The sequence below is a fragment of the Caretta caretta genome, chromosome 8 (assembly GCF_965140235.1).
Source record: "Caretta caretta isolate rCarCar2 chromosome 8, rCarCar1.hap1, whole genome shotgun sequence".
NCBI classification, from domain to species: Eukaryota; Metazoa; Chordata; order Testudines; family Cheloniidae; genus Caretta; species Caretta caretta.
In genome coordinates, this window is record NC_134213.1 from 3,324,667 (window position 1) to 3,340,006 (window position 15,340).

Below are 15,340 nucleotides of genomic sequence, written 5' to 3' on the forward strand. Positions count from 1 at the left end.
CTCCAGTCCTCTGAGACCTCACCCATCCTCCAAGATAATCGCTTATGGTTCTGAGAAAATACCTGAAGGTGAATTTCATCAAACGCTGATGACTTGAATACATCTAACTCATCTCACTATTCTGTAATCTGTTCTGGCTTGTGTTCCTTCACCTGTGTGTGTCATTTGTGTTGACTTTTCCACACCTGGACACACTGCACAGCCATGTTTGTATCTTGTCTCTCTAATATCCTGGGACCGACACAGCTAAAACAACACTACATGTTTTGTATCAACACACTCTAGGAAAACTTGGGCTCAGCAGCTGGAACCAGGAGCTGTGGTTTGTGGGTCCTTTTCATACAGTGTCCTGCGCTTTGGGACGTCCTCCCACCTGGGTATAAATGGGTGACATGCAGGAGTGCTGGGAAGAGGGTGAACTTTATTTCCTGGCCCCTGTCATATGACATTGGTCAGGGCTGCAGAAAGTTAATATCGCTGTCACACAGCAGGGGTCACAGTATCCTTCTCATATACTATGCGAGTCCTGTATGTTATCAGTAGTGTTCCCTTGTCAGCTAAAGTCCTTCAAGAACTGAGTCTCTGAAGTAGTTTCCCCTTTCTCCACCACAAGCAGAGATAACAATTTGACTCCCACTCTTTATTCAGCGTCACAAACACTCCTTGCTCTCCAGATGTACTAACCGCCCTGGAGGCTAAGTGACAGTCTATCTCAGTACAATCACGTTGCTACTACAGGGCCATCAGAGTCTAAGGCATTTTTTGTTTCCGTCAGGAACTGACTCCAGCAAATGCAGAACAAATATAGGGGCAGACGAGAGAAGGGATTTACTATACAACAGGTGAAGATCATTGGCTATCTAGAACGAGTATAGTAATTGGAAGGAAGACCTTTATTGAATAAAACACTTCTCTAAAGTGTGGAGAGAAGCATTAAAAAGCATTTGCCAGGTCGGAATGACTCCACCAGCACCAAGATAGAGTGCGGGGGGAATGAAATGAACTTGGAAAAAAATATTGACACTTTCCCTATTTGAAAATGAATATTGACTTTCAATTTATCTTCTATTTATGGCCCCTCAATAAAGCATGTGAGGGCTGGGAACCAGAAAGCTCCCAGAGAAACACCCAAGAATGGCCTGGCTCCCAGCTCGGAGTGGCAGATCTGTTTACTGAATTCTGGAACAGCCATGATTCAAACATTGTTTGCAATGTTCGTGTAGCCCGCTCGGTCCCAGGATATTAGCGAGACAGGATGGGTGAGGTAATAGCTTTTATTGGACCAACGTCTGTTGGAGAGACAGACATGCTTTTGAGCTTACACAGAGCTCTTCTTCAGGTCTGCAGGTTACACAAAATAATTATTCCCTTGGTAGGACTGTCATTTGTCTAGTACCTAAAGGAGATACTGTGTAAGGTTGAAAGCTTTTGTCTCTCACCAAGAGAAGTGAGCTATTACCTCACCCACCTTGTCTCTCTAATACCTTGGGACAAACAACCAACAAAATCAATTTTAATTTTTGCAGATTTTCAGTTTGCAAAAAATGTCAAGAATCTGCCTTTTCATCTCCATTTGGGGGTGGCAAAAAATTTTGAAATCATAACATTTTCCATGGGGCAGGAAATTGGCTTCCCGACCAGCACTAGTTATCAAGGCCCCTTGACACAAAACTTGTGTACAGCTCAGGATCCATCGATTTTAAGGTCCAATGGGACAATTATGGTTATTTAATTTGACCTCCTGCATAACACAGGTCAGAGATTCTCCACCCAGTAATTTCTGCATCAAGCCTGATAAGGTGTGGTTGAATGAAAGCATATCTTCTAGAAAGACATCCAACCCTTGTTGATTTAGAGACTCCAATGCCACCCTGCCTATTCAGGCCGCCCTCTGCCAGCTAGTCTGTCACTCATCACTTCCAGTACCGCATTTCTACCTAATTTGGTAATTTTGCTTTTCTATGGAATTAGAGAGGAGCTTTTCATCAGGAGTTCCCAAAAGATCTGACCCTTATAGGATCAGATACTTAAGTTAAAGGTTAGAATAGCAACCTCTCACAAAGCTTTCCTCTCTGCTGCACATTGTCTGTGGTCTGTTCATTGGGAATAAAGACCAACCAATTATGGAGTTGATCAGAAGCTAGGAATGGGTGAGACGGGATGGATCACTTGATGATTACCTGTACAGTTCGTCCCCACTGAAGCACCTGGCATTGGACCCTATCAGAAGACAGGATACTGGGCTAGATGGATCACTGCTGTGACCCAGTATGGCCATTCTTATGTCAGGTTACACAAAAGAATTATTCTCTTGGTTGGATTCTCATTTGTTTTCACAGCCACCCTTATGGCAGCATCCAGCACTTGGGGCCATGTCATATGCCCATAACTTCTGGCAAAACCTAGGCAAAATCTCCTCCAGAGTACTACAGCATATGACAAGGATGCTGGGCCTCTTTCCTGTACCCCTTTGCCCTCTAGAAGCACACTATATCATGACTGAGAACCCAGAAGTTACAGTGCAGATCCTCAGATCCTTGTCATATCTACCTTGATTCAATCGCGTTCTGGCAAGCTACACTAGCTGAGCATCTGCCACATCATTATTCTGAAGTTAGGTCAAAGGAGGAGTGCCTTAGTGGGATAATACCGAGACTCCCTGAAAACATAAATTTAAATACCAGCAAGGTTGACTCAACCCTTCATCCTTCCTAATTATTTTGATTGCCAGGCATTTTATGTACTCAGATACCACAGTGATGGGCACAGCATTAACATCTAGGTAGATTTACTGGAGGTGTGTCTCCTTCAGCTGGGACCTTGAAAAGAAGAGGTCCTGATTCATCACTGCATATGCTGTGGGGGCGCCATTGATTTCAGTAATGGTGAATCTAGGCCAGAGGCTCTGTCTGGCAAATGATCCCCTGGCACTTTTTCTAGGAGTCCAGGTTCGTCCTTGACCACAATTTCTCACTTCCCATCCCCTCTGCGGGCACCACCTGTCTGGTGAATGCATGTGAAGTTGGAAAGCATTCAGATCCTGCAGGATGAAATTGCGGGTATCAATGTGATTCATTATTCAGTGGCATGAAAGTAGATAAGAATCAAGGGCTTCTTTGTAAAGCACCACTAAACATCAGCCTCTACATCAAAGCTGTATCAATGGGTGTGGGTGGGGAAATTGTTGAGCTTCTTTTTCTGGTTCTCACACTGCTACCACACCCGAGACATTGCTCCTAGCTACCCTTCGCTCTGTGTAGGTACTGAACTAACAATGCATCCGATGAAGTGAGCTGTAGCTCATGAAAGCTCATGCTCTAATAAATTGGTTAGTCTCTAAGGTGCCACTAGTCCTCCTGTTCTTTTTTTGACCTAACAAAATACACAGAGATGGATGAGGGAAGAACATGCCCAGATGGAACTTCACAGAAGAGTTTTCCACCACTAGGGAGCAGATCGCCTCTGGGCAACAAAACAGCTGTGTCACATTTTTAAAGAATATACTGCGTGTATCAGAACAATGAGCTGCTAGATCATTGCCTTGGTCTTAGCAATGGGAAGAGGGACCCGCCATGTGGATTGTGCCCATCCAAGGAGTCCTTTGTGTCTGGTTGGACATGGACAATCATTTCACACATCCCCCACTTCCCAGGCCCTGGGAGCAATTCACCAAAAAAAGTTGGGACAGGCTGAGGCTGCTGGACACATTGTGCAGCTTCCCCTCCCCTCTCTGTTGGGTGTTTCTGCGGGAGGGATTGCCCTGCATGGAAAAGTCCCTGACTGTGCACTTCCCTCCCAAAGGACCTGGTGGAAGCCCTATGACTAGTTTCTTTTTCTAGACGGTGTAAAATGCTCCCATATATACTGGAGGGAACAATCCTACATAAGGCAGGGGGATGGGTTAAACGGGCTATAGAGTCTCTTCTATCTTGGATTAGTAAAATTTAGAAGAAGAAAACCCCCAGCTGCTTAGTAAGTCCCTGCAAATGCTGTAATGCACAGGTAACATAGTGCTTAGTTACTCTCATTTCTTCTGCTCTAGAACAGGCTTTGTGAGGCTTAGAACAAAAGTGACTGCTAACTCCCCTGGCTGCACAATGTCCTCATGTGACAGAGCTTTTACGTCCCCCAGAGAGAGCAAATAAAATCAGCCCCCTTCAATGCAAACAAGAGCCAGTATAAAACCTGAAAGGGAGCAAGCCAGAGGTCTGCTTGCTGATTTACTAGCTCTTCTTTTGTTACATTCAATTCAGCCTTCCAGGCAGCAAAATGAATTACATGCCTATGTAGGGTGTGGGGGGAGGTATCTCCAAAGAGAGGTTGGGATACACAAAAATCACTTTAGCTGCAAATAGGGCCCAGATGTTGATATTTACATCCCTAGACATGAAAATACACCGTTCAATATGGCACATGGACAAGTGGCTGTGACTTACCCGAAGAGAGTGAGTTTTAAAAATCACTAGCTGGGTTTCTTATTCTTTTCACTGGTTATTTCTAGAAGTTAAAAAGGCAGATTCTCAGCTGGGGTCAGTTGTCATCACTCCATTGCCTTCAATAGAGCTAGGGCCAATTACACCAGCTGCGGATCTGCCCCACGAGGATCAAAATGAATGTAGATATGCACGTACATTTTCACAGCCAGAGCTATCACACACATGTGCTTTAAGGGCATGATCCCACTGGAGTCAATGGAACATTTCCTGTTGACCTTCATTGGCATTAGGCCCCAAGCAGCTGCATTCAGTCCAGATTATCATTCCAATTCAAATGCCAGATGCTTTACACTTCACACCTTTCTGCAGGGAGGTGTCACGGGGCAGCCCACCAAGCCTAGGCTAGCAGCACACATCTCCAGGGCTCTGAGTGGGCGGGAGAGTGCCCTGAGGAAACCCCTATTTCCAGCCTCCCCCAGAACAGGGGCTGGATCGAGCACTGCCAGGAACTTTAAAAAGAAGTTTCACCTTGGAAAGAACAAGCTACAGAATCACAGAACTGTAGGGCTGGATGGGGCCTCCAGGGTGCACACAACCCCCAGGATGAGTCAGGACCAAGTCAACGTAGGCCAACCCAACAGGTGTTTGTCCAACCAGTTCCTAAAACCCTCCAATGAGGGGGATTCCACACCCTCCCAAGGAGCCTGTTCCCAGGGTGGTTGTGGACTTCCTTCCTCTCAATTTTTAGGAACAGGTTGGACAAAGATGCCTGTCTGGTAGGGGGAACCTGGAATGAAACCAGCCCTGCACCGGCCAGTTCTCCTTCACCACCTGCTTCCCCTGACACCCTCCCCGCTTGCTCTTGCCAGTGCTGAATGCATTACAGGAGGTAGCCCAGCCCCAGGGATGAGTGACCCAGTCCAGCCCTATGGGGGGATCTCTGCTACCCCGTCCCCAGATCAGCACAAACACCTGCCCAGCTCCCCCTCCTGCAATGGGACCCCCTCACCTCCTGGAGCCCTCCTGCTCACATGCACCCTGCATCTCCCTCTAGCCAGAGGAACCCACCAGGCCCCCTCCTCCTAACTCTTGTCCAGTGCTACCCCCATGGGAGCAGTGCCTGAGGCAGGGCTGAGTCGAGGGGCAGCCCCAGCTGTTGCCCCGATTCCCACAGGCCCTGGCACTGTCTCCTTCCCCCCTGAATTTGGTGAGAAATCAGGGGGCGGTGGCTAGCTCGAGAGCCCTGGGCTGCAAAGGGTCTGCCCTTGGGGGTGCAAAGGTGGGGTGGGGGGGGAGGTGATCTATGGCCAGCCCAGCCCCATCCCAAGCTACCTCCAACCAGAACCCCATCCCACCCCCGAACGGGCCAGCCTCTGCCCCCAGCCCCCTCCAGAACCCCCCAACTGCCCCCTTCCGACCCCATCATACCCCAATCCCATCCCACCCCCCTTCCGACCCCCATCCCAGTCCTCAGTCCCACTCACCCCCCAGAACCCCCAATTCTGCCCGCTTCTGACCGCATGACACCCCAATCCCATCCCACCCCCTTCCGACCCCCATCCCAGTCCTCAGTCCCACTCACCCCCAGCCTCCTCCAGAAGCCCCCAACTGCCCCTTCCGATCGCATCACACCCCAACCCCATCCCACCCCCTTCCGACCCCCATCCCAGTTCTCAGTCCCACTCACCCCCAGCCTCCTCCAGAAGCCCCCAACCGCCCCCTTCCAACCCCATCATACCCCAATCCCATCCCACCCCCCTTCCGACCCCATCACAGTCCTCAGTCCCACTCACCCCCCAGAACCCCCAACTGCCCCTTCCAACCCCATCATACCCCAATCCCATCCCACCCCCTTCCGACCCCCATCCCAGTCCTCAGTCCCACTCACCCCCCAGAACCCCCAACTGCCCCTTCCAACCCCATCATACCCCAATCCCATCCCACCCCCTTCCGACCCCCATCCCAGTCCTCAGTCCCACTCACCCCCCAGAACCCCCAACTCTGCCCGCTTCCGACCGCATCATACCCCAATCCCATCCCACCCCCCTTCCGACCCCCACCCCAGTCCTCAGTCCCACTCACCCCCCAGAACCCCCAACTCTGCCCGCTTCCGACCGCATCATACCCCAATCCCATCCCACCCCCTTCCGACCCCCACCCCAGTCCTCTGTCCCACTCACCCCCCTTCAGACCCCCCCAGCTCTACCCCCCTTCCGACCCGAACCCTCTTCCAATCCTACAGTCCCGGCCCAGTTCCCACCCCCCTGCCCTCACCCCGGACTTCAATCCCCCCACCCCCTCCGTGCAGCCCCCCATGCCCCGGCACCCACCGTTCGCACAGCTGCGGTTCCCCCACAGCGGCTCCATGGGCTCGCTCCAGGAGCAGCGGAGCCAGATCCGGATCGCAGGCGGGTGCGTGTGTCCTGTCCCCGGGGCCGATGCCTCCCACTCCCGGCTGCCTCCTCTGCCCCTCCTTTGCGAGGAGCGGCACCTAGGACCTCGCCCTGCCTGTGCTGAGCTGGAAAGTTGCTCCCGGCTGGGCTGGGTGTGCACCTGCTCCAGCCGGATACTCCACTGAATCAGGCTTCTCCTCCCCCTGGCTCATCGCACTGCAGCCTCCCCAGCCCCAGGGACTCCCCTCGCTGCCTGACCTAGGGCCCAGTCCCCCGCACTCAGGAGGGCCGAGGGGGTGAGTCTCTGCTTCATGCAGAAAAAAGGGAAGGGATCAAACAAACTCCTAGGTCCAAAGGCTCCACGCGAGCGTGCGGGAGTGTGTACATGCGAGTGCCGCGCTCACCCAGGTGGGTGGGTGTAAGCGATGCTCTGAAAACGCGCCCGCTCTCCCAAAAAGAACAGGGGGACTTGTGGCACCTTAGAGACTAACCAATTTATTTGAGCATAAGCTTTCGTGGGCTACAGCTCCCTTCATCGGATGCATGCCGTGGAAAATACAATGCATCCGATGAAGGGAGCTGTAGCCCACGAAAGCTCATGCTCAAATAAATTGGTTAGTCGCTAAGGTGCCACAAGTCCTCCTGTTCTTTTTGCAGATACAGACTAACACGGCTGCTCCCCTGAAACCTCTCTCCCCAGTAATCACGCAAACCCGGCATGTGTGTGTGCACATCTGCTACTGAGTGTGCACAAAATACACTGTGAGCGTGAGCACAATCACCCGACCTGCCCATGCAAACACTGCTGGAAAAGGTGGCCTGGTATTTTTTGTGAGTTTCCTTTGCACTTTTTGCGCACACTTGACTCTCGCTGTGAAGCATTCTGGGGTATTTTGGCTACGTGGGATGCCAGATTAATAAAAAAAAGTGTCCCACAGGTGCCACAGCAAAACTAGGGATGGCTGACCAGCCGATCGATCAGGGTTGAAATTCCTGTGTGCCCCTCAATAGCTCAGTCCTTCACCGTTCTGAGATGGGCCCTGAAGAGATGCAAGGTCCAGGAATACTTCAGGAGACAGGGATTTCTCCTGGGGGCTTTGTTTTTCTCCTTGTTTCTGCTTGGGGCTAACAGGGAGAACTTGCACTAACTGCCATTAAATACGAGGGCCACATAGGTCGTTCGTTAGCACAGGGGATAGCTAGCCAGCATGGTTCAAGCGGAGTTCCAGGGGAGCATAGCTGAATATTGTCTGACCAAACTGGGCGTAATATTAAATCAACCCAATAAATGACTTACACGGTAGCATGCAGGACCTTGTATTTACAGAGCAAGACATGTACCATGGAGCAGAAATTAAAAGCAAATAAGAGGCTTTTTAACAGAACACTGAGCTAATAAAACACATGCACATTCGTACCGCAGAGAATATCTACTTTTACTAAAAGAGATTTCGCATGCAGATATTAACCTATTCAAAGAAATAGTTCCGAAGGGCTTGTGTTGTTTTAAATATTGGTAGAAATTATTCTTATGTGCTTAGTACTGTAGCCAGCCACTGCATTTTGCGTTTTGGGGCTTTCAGAGAGGTTTGAAGGAAGAGAAGGGAGACAGATGTGTTTGAATTCAACCACAAATTGGTGAATTCAGGGAGCATTGGGTGAAATCTATGGTCTGTGTTATGCGGGAGGTCAGACTAAATGAGCCCAGTGCCTGCCCGCCCAGCCTTGAAATCCATGAATCTTTGACGCTGAACTAATGGTGATTGAGAGGCTCTTCCATGCATGCACAGAGTTATGCATGCATGCACATCTGATGAAGTGAGCTGTGGCTCACGAAAGCTCATGCTCAAATAAATTGGTTAGTCTCTAAGGTGCCACAAGTACTCCTTTTCTTTTTGCGAATACAGACTAACACGGCTGTTCCTCTGAAACCAGAGTTAGCAATGACAATGACAGATAATGACAAAAACAACGGGACATAATTTCAATGGGACTGCTTGCATATTTCGTGTGAGTACAAATATCACTAACTACCAGCAATGTACTGTCAGGAGTGGAGCTAAGCAAAATACAGAAGAAAGATTTAAGTAGGGGAAGGGGCTTGGACACGTCAGGTTTCTGTCATAGCAACTTCTTACAGGAGCAAACCCATTAAAATTACACCATATGTAGAACAAGTTCGATCATTTAAAAGCTCTCCCTTGCATTGTGAAATTCCATCCAGAAAGGATGTGAGACAAACGTGAGGGTGGAGAAGCAACTCAAGGAATGTAATGGGCTCAGTTCTACTCCTATTAACATCAGTTTGAATGTTGCCACTGACTTCAGTGGGAGGAGGATCTGTTGTTGTTTTCTAATGTGTTCCATAGTGAATAGAAGCAATGCACGTGCATTTTCTAAATGCACGTGGCAGACAAACAGGTTGTTTGATAACCACTTTAATATGGCCATGGGGTTGGACATCTCTGACAAAGGGCCCAGAGCCTTCATCAGCATACCTGGGACTTCTTAGCTTTCCAAAGCATCTGATTTGTGCTACCCCATTAGTACAGTTCTAGGAGCTCAAAGGGAAAGCGGAGTGAAAACTGTCCAGCGAGCAACTCAGTTATATTACATTTTTAATGCAGCCTAACCATTGCATGCCCAACTTAAAGGTATAGAGAGGTGGGGATTGCAAATCACCATCGAGGGTCTTACAATTGCACCAAGTGGCCAAAGGGAATTAGGCACCTTTTGTAGTGATAATTAAGGCGGCCCATTTAGACAGTTGACAAGAAGGTGTGAGGATACTTAATGTGGGGAAATAGATTCAATATGTGTAATTACATATTTCTTGTCAACTGTCTAAATGGGCCATCTTGATTATCACTACAAAAGTTTTTTTTCTTTTCTCCTGCTGATAATAACTCATCTTAATTAATTAGCCTCTTACAGTTTGTATGGCAACTCCCACCGTTTCATGTTCTCTGTATATGTATATATATATCTTCTTACTATATGTTCCATTCTATGCATCCGATGAAGTGGGCTGTAGCCCACGAAAGCTTATGCTGAAATAAATTGATCAATTATGGTATTTCTGCTCATGTCCGAGACAAATTATTATGAGTCAGTTTTAATGTTGGAGATCCGGTCATCCGGCACTAACACAGCTTCCTTCCCTCCCTCTCACCACCGCTGTGTATTGTGACTGTATGTACACAGCAACCCACTGTGGACACAACAGCCCCTGCCCTTTCATCAAGTGAGTCCACTAACCAACTCAAGCTGGAAGTCTGTAGAGATAAGTAAAACCAACAGAAACTGCCTTGTTTTTCGTTATTCAGCCGTAATGGCCTTATCAGTGCGGGGCCATTATGTTGTTTCCCCAGCAAATGTGAAGCTCATTTTTTTGTTGGTCATTTGACTTTTATCAGGGCTTCCCATCGTAGCTCCAGACCAGGAGGTCACTGGTTTAGACAGATTGCAGCAGCTGAATAAAAATGCTTCTTAACTTTATCACACAATCAATCCAAACCACGTGCCCACAGTTTTTAGCATAAAAAAAATACAGGATGGTTTCTGGTCTCAGCAAGTCTTGGGCTAAATCCTGCCATTGTTACCCAACCCGTCTTCAGGCAAAATGCACATTGTGAGTGCGGGTGAGTTTATAAGGGCCAGGCAATGACTGCAGGATTTGCCTCCTGAGTTGGTAATTTCACTGGTGGATGCAGGTTAGCAACCATGGTATCGGCACACTCTTGTATGTACCAGATGTCTGACTGTGAGCTTCAGGGAGATGGTTGAATATGATGAACGCTCTGTATGCATTGCCTGACTAAATTAAACTCACTCCAGTGTTGCTTCCTGTCTGTAAAATGGGGATAATCTTTCTTCCTTTTTCCCACTGTTGGCCTGTCTTGTCTATTCAGGTGGCACATTCTTTGGGGCAGGTTCTGTCTCTCACTTTGCGTTGTCCAGTTTCTAGTACAATGGGCCTTGATCTCAGTTGGGGTCTCTGGGTGCAGCTATAGTCATAAAAAAGGGAGAGGTTTGATGTTACATTGTGTTCACAAAAAGAAAAGGAGGACTTGTGGCACCTTAGAGACTAACCAATTTATTTGAGCATAAGCTTTCGTGAGCTACAGCTCACTTCATCGGATGCATGACACGGCTGCTACTCTGAAACCTGTCATTGTGTTCACACTAGGTCCTGTAATCCTGTATGAAACCATTTTCAAGCACCTTTGTGGCTGCACAGTTTATGTCCATATGGAACATGGTCACAAACTTCTTCAGAAACTATGCTTTGGACTTGCTCTGGGGGCTGCAGCTCCCTGCGGCAGGGACTGTCTTTTTGTTCTGTGTTTGTACAGCACCTAGCACAACAGGCTCCTGGTCTGTGACTGGGGCTCCTAGCACAGCTATGCAAATTATTATTTTGCAAGAATAATAGTAATTAATAAATACAAGGCACCATTTCTGCTAGCATAGCTGGGGAAAAAAAAGTGTCCCTGCACATACTAGGTATTTAAACTGTACGACACCAGTGCTAGCTACACACATGTTGGGAAATGATTCAGAACTGTCCTTGGCAAACCCTCTTTAATAGGGTTGTAACTAGCTCAGCTCAGATGCCAGTGTGGACAGGGCTGGAGAACTATAGGGAAAGTGATGGGGTGTACACTCCACACTGGCAGCAAAAGGGTTAATAGGAGCCTGAGGGCTTCAGTTAGCAGCACCTGGAGGGTGTGGAGAACCAATTTATTCCCAGGCCCAGCTGGGGGAGGAGTGGGAGAGGGCTAGAAGGAAAGAAGCAAGTTTGGGGGGGGGGGGAAGAGTAGGCCTTGGGATCCTCTCCTGAGATGGGCATTTGCACAGTAGGTGGGGAGAGATATGGAGAAACCACAGGAGTGGGGTGAGCCCCTGCAGGGAGCCTTGAGAAAAGGGCAGGAAGTGGATTGCTGGGGAGGTGTTGCTTGCCACTGGAGTTGGAAGGGACTCTGCAGAGCCTAGAAAGGGGCTGGTGGAAGGAGTAGGAGGGAGCAGACCTTGGCTGCTAACTAGAGTCCCTGGACTAGAACCTGCAGTAGAGGGAGGGCCTGGGTTTCCCTACTGCCCACCAAGGAAGGTGGCATGAAACAAGAGGTATAGACTCCTGGAAGCCCAGAGACAAGGGATGTAAGGCTCACTTGGCCCAGAATCATGAGCTGAGGCCTGACATAGGGGTGTGGAACAGCTTCTGAATGAGGAGAGATTTAAAACAAGACTGGGATTGTTCAGCTTAGAAAAGAGATGACTAAGGGGAGATATGAGGGAGGCCTATAAAAATCATGACAGGTGGGGGGGAAAGTGAATAAGGAGTGTTATTTACTCCTGCATATAACACAAGAACCAGGGATCACCCAATGTAATTAATAGGCAGCAAGTTTAAAACAAGCATAAGGAACTACTTCTTCACACAAGGCACAGTCAACCAGTGGAACTCATTGCCAAAGGATGTTGTGAAGGCCAAGACTATAACAGGGTTCATAAAAGAACTAGATAAGTTCATGGAGGATAGGTCCATCAATGGCTATTAGCTAAGATGGTCAGGGATGCAACCCCATGCTCTGGGTGGCCCTAAACCTCTGACTGCTAGAAGCTGGGACTGGACAACAGGGGATGGATCACTTGATAAATTGCCCTTCTACAGGGAATATAAAATTCTCAGCTTCAGGTGAGAGAAAATGTTCCTGGTTGTTTTTAGCTGCCTAATAGAACTAGGATGAGAGAATTACTAAAAAAAAAAAAAAAAAAGAGAGAAGCAAAGGAAATCATGATGCCTCATTTTACTGACCCCATCACTGCTTCCCTGGGGCTACTTCATCACCTGGGCGTTTTGTCCTGATTTATGTGCCCGGTGAGCTTCTGTCCATGTGTGATGTAAATGGCGGCATCACCACTGAAGGCACAGTGCAGTTAATTTGCCTTCATAAACAGCTGCTTTTAAGAGGTTTGATCCCTGCAATTTTTGTCAAACCTGCAATTTACCAACTGGGTTCAAAGCGATTTGTTTCCCCATCAGAAGGAAGGTCACTGCAGTAGAAGGTCTTTGAGATTGTGGTTGCTGAGGAAATAAAAGGGTAGAAAAGGGGGAGACATCAGATTTCCTCCCCATTCTGGTGATAATGTGACACATGCATGCTTGTTAGCAAAGGGCACCTTCACAAGCAGTTGTTGACCCAAACAGAGAGAATATTAAGCAGGGCCTGCTGGGAGGGTTTAATATCTGCTCCATCTTACTGCTGCAGGGTGATGCCCCCAGGCTGCTATTAAAGCAGAAATATGTTCCTGGTCTGCAGTCCTGGTAGCTTAGGCCTTGCCTGTACACATCGTGGCACTGATTTCACTGAATTGCTTAAACCCATTCAGTGAAAAAAGTGGTGCAAACCTTGGTGTAGACACATGCCATTTTAAGCCTGACCTATCCATTTAGCTTGTGTTGGTTTAACTGACACCGGTAAATTGACCTGGCTAACAAGTTTTAAACCAATACGAGTGTCCAGAGTGAGGTTTGCAGCAGTTTAAATCAATTTCAAAACTAAGTTAGTTAAATTAAACCAGTGAAACTGCTGTGTGTGGACAAGGGGTCGGTCTTGGTAAAGGGGCTGGCTGAATAAATGTTCCGTCCTAACATTCTGCCATTCACGCAATGTTAGCACATGCACTATTGGGTTCTTTATGAGCCATTGCTTTGAGAAAGGGAGAGATGGCTCCTGCACTTAGAATGATTTGACCATTAATTAAATTAAAGATAAGCAGAGTCACAACTGGAGCATCATATTCACCAGGTTTATAGTCCCAGACCTGACCTTATGTGGCCAGAGAGCTCATCAACAGAAAACTAAGAGAAGGAACCTGTAGAAAGGGACAAAACAGGGTCAATAATCTCAGGCACTGTATAAATGTGAAGATTTTTCCAGATGTATTGTCTCTGGAAAAAAATGTCTGTCACACGTGTGTGCAATCCAGCATTTTTGTTTCATTGAAACTTTGTCCTTTGATTTTGTATAACTTCACCCACAATTAGCTCTGTGAGAAATTCTGATCTAGTGTTATTATTACATGGAATAACTAAGAAACATCTTCAAAACATTGTACAAACGTTGACTTATAAATGGCTTGTGTGTTTTTTGCATTGAAATGACCTCTTGCAAGGGTTTGATGCAGTCTTACCTTCACTCCAAAATGCGTGGGATTTGTTGGGAACACATGCAGGTATCTTAATGACATGTCTCCTGAACATAGAAATATGACAGCTTTGTGCCTTTTCACGACTTCCCCTGACAATTGCTTACCCACAAACAGACAGGAACCTTTTCCGGCTGAGATGTGCCTGAGTAGCCTAGCCCCAGCTCATTTTTTGTTGCCATCATCATAAATATATACACAAGTTCCTTGTCTCCTCTCCCTGTCCCATTGGCATGAGCCTCGGAGTGGGCTTCTCCCCTCCCTGTGCAAAGTGACTATAGATTAGAAAAGTGACAAGCTGGGTGAAGTGATATCTTTTATTGGACCAACTTATATTGGTTTCAGAGGAACAGCCGTGTTATATTGGTGAGAGAGACACGCTTCTCTGTCTTATCAATAGAAGTTGGTCCAGTAAAAGATTTAAATTTTTTTATTAAAGCTAATGTTAAAAAAATTAATATAATACAAAGGTAGGGAAAAGAGTGTCTGTACATCTGGTTTCAGAGTAGCAGCCGTGTTAGTCTGTATTCACAAAAAGAAAAGGAGGACTTGTGGCACCTTAGAGACTAACCAGTTTATTTGAGCATAAGCTTTCTTGAGCTACAGCTCACTTCATTGGATGCATTCAGTGGAAAATACAGTGGGAAGATTTATATACCCATTGTTTCATGTTCTCTGTGTATATAAATCTCCCCACTGTATTTTCCACTGAATGCATCCGATGAAGTGAGCTATAGCTCACGAAAGCTTATGCTCAAAGCAATTGGTTAGTCTCTAAGGTGCCACAAGTCCTCCTGTTCTTTTTGTACATCTGGGTATAGTGCTTAGATTATCCACAACTATAAAGTTAGTTTTTAAAAGTCATATGATAGAGTACATAATCAGCAATAACCCAAATTTAGGTGAATAGATTTAACAGTACAGTTTAGATATTCCGAACACTCAGATATATCACTTGTGAAAAGTTGTACAGAGATTTGGTTGTAGAAAGCAAAATATATCAGTGAGTGGCGACTGTCCCTCAGTAATTGAGAATTAGGTTAGTTGTCCATTTAGAAAATACAACATTACTTCACCCACCTTGTCTCTCTAATAGCCTGTGATGGACATGGCTACACGTACGCTGCAAACAAATTAGAATAATCGCATCTGACTCATTCTACACAACACAGATGTACAGTATCTGATATGAGGATTAAGGCCACGGGGAATCAGGCTATAGAGTTATAATAACCTTTGCCACTGCATTTAGTCACTTGCAAGTTCAGACAGGTGACAAGAAAGCCTGGCAAAGCAATG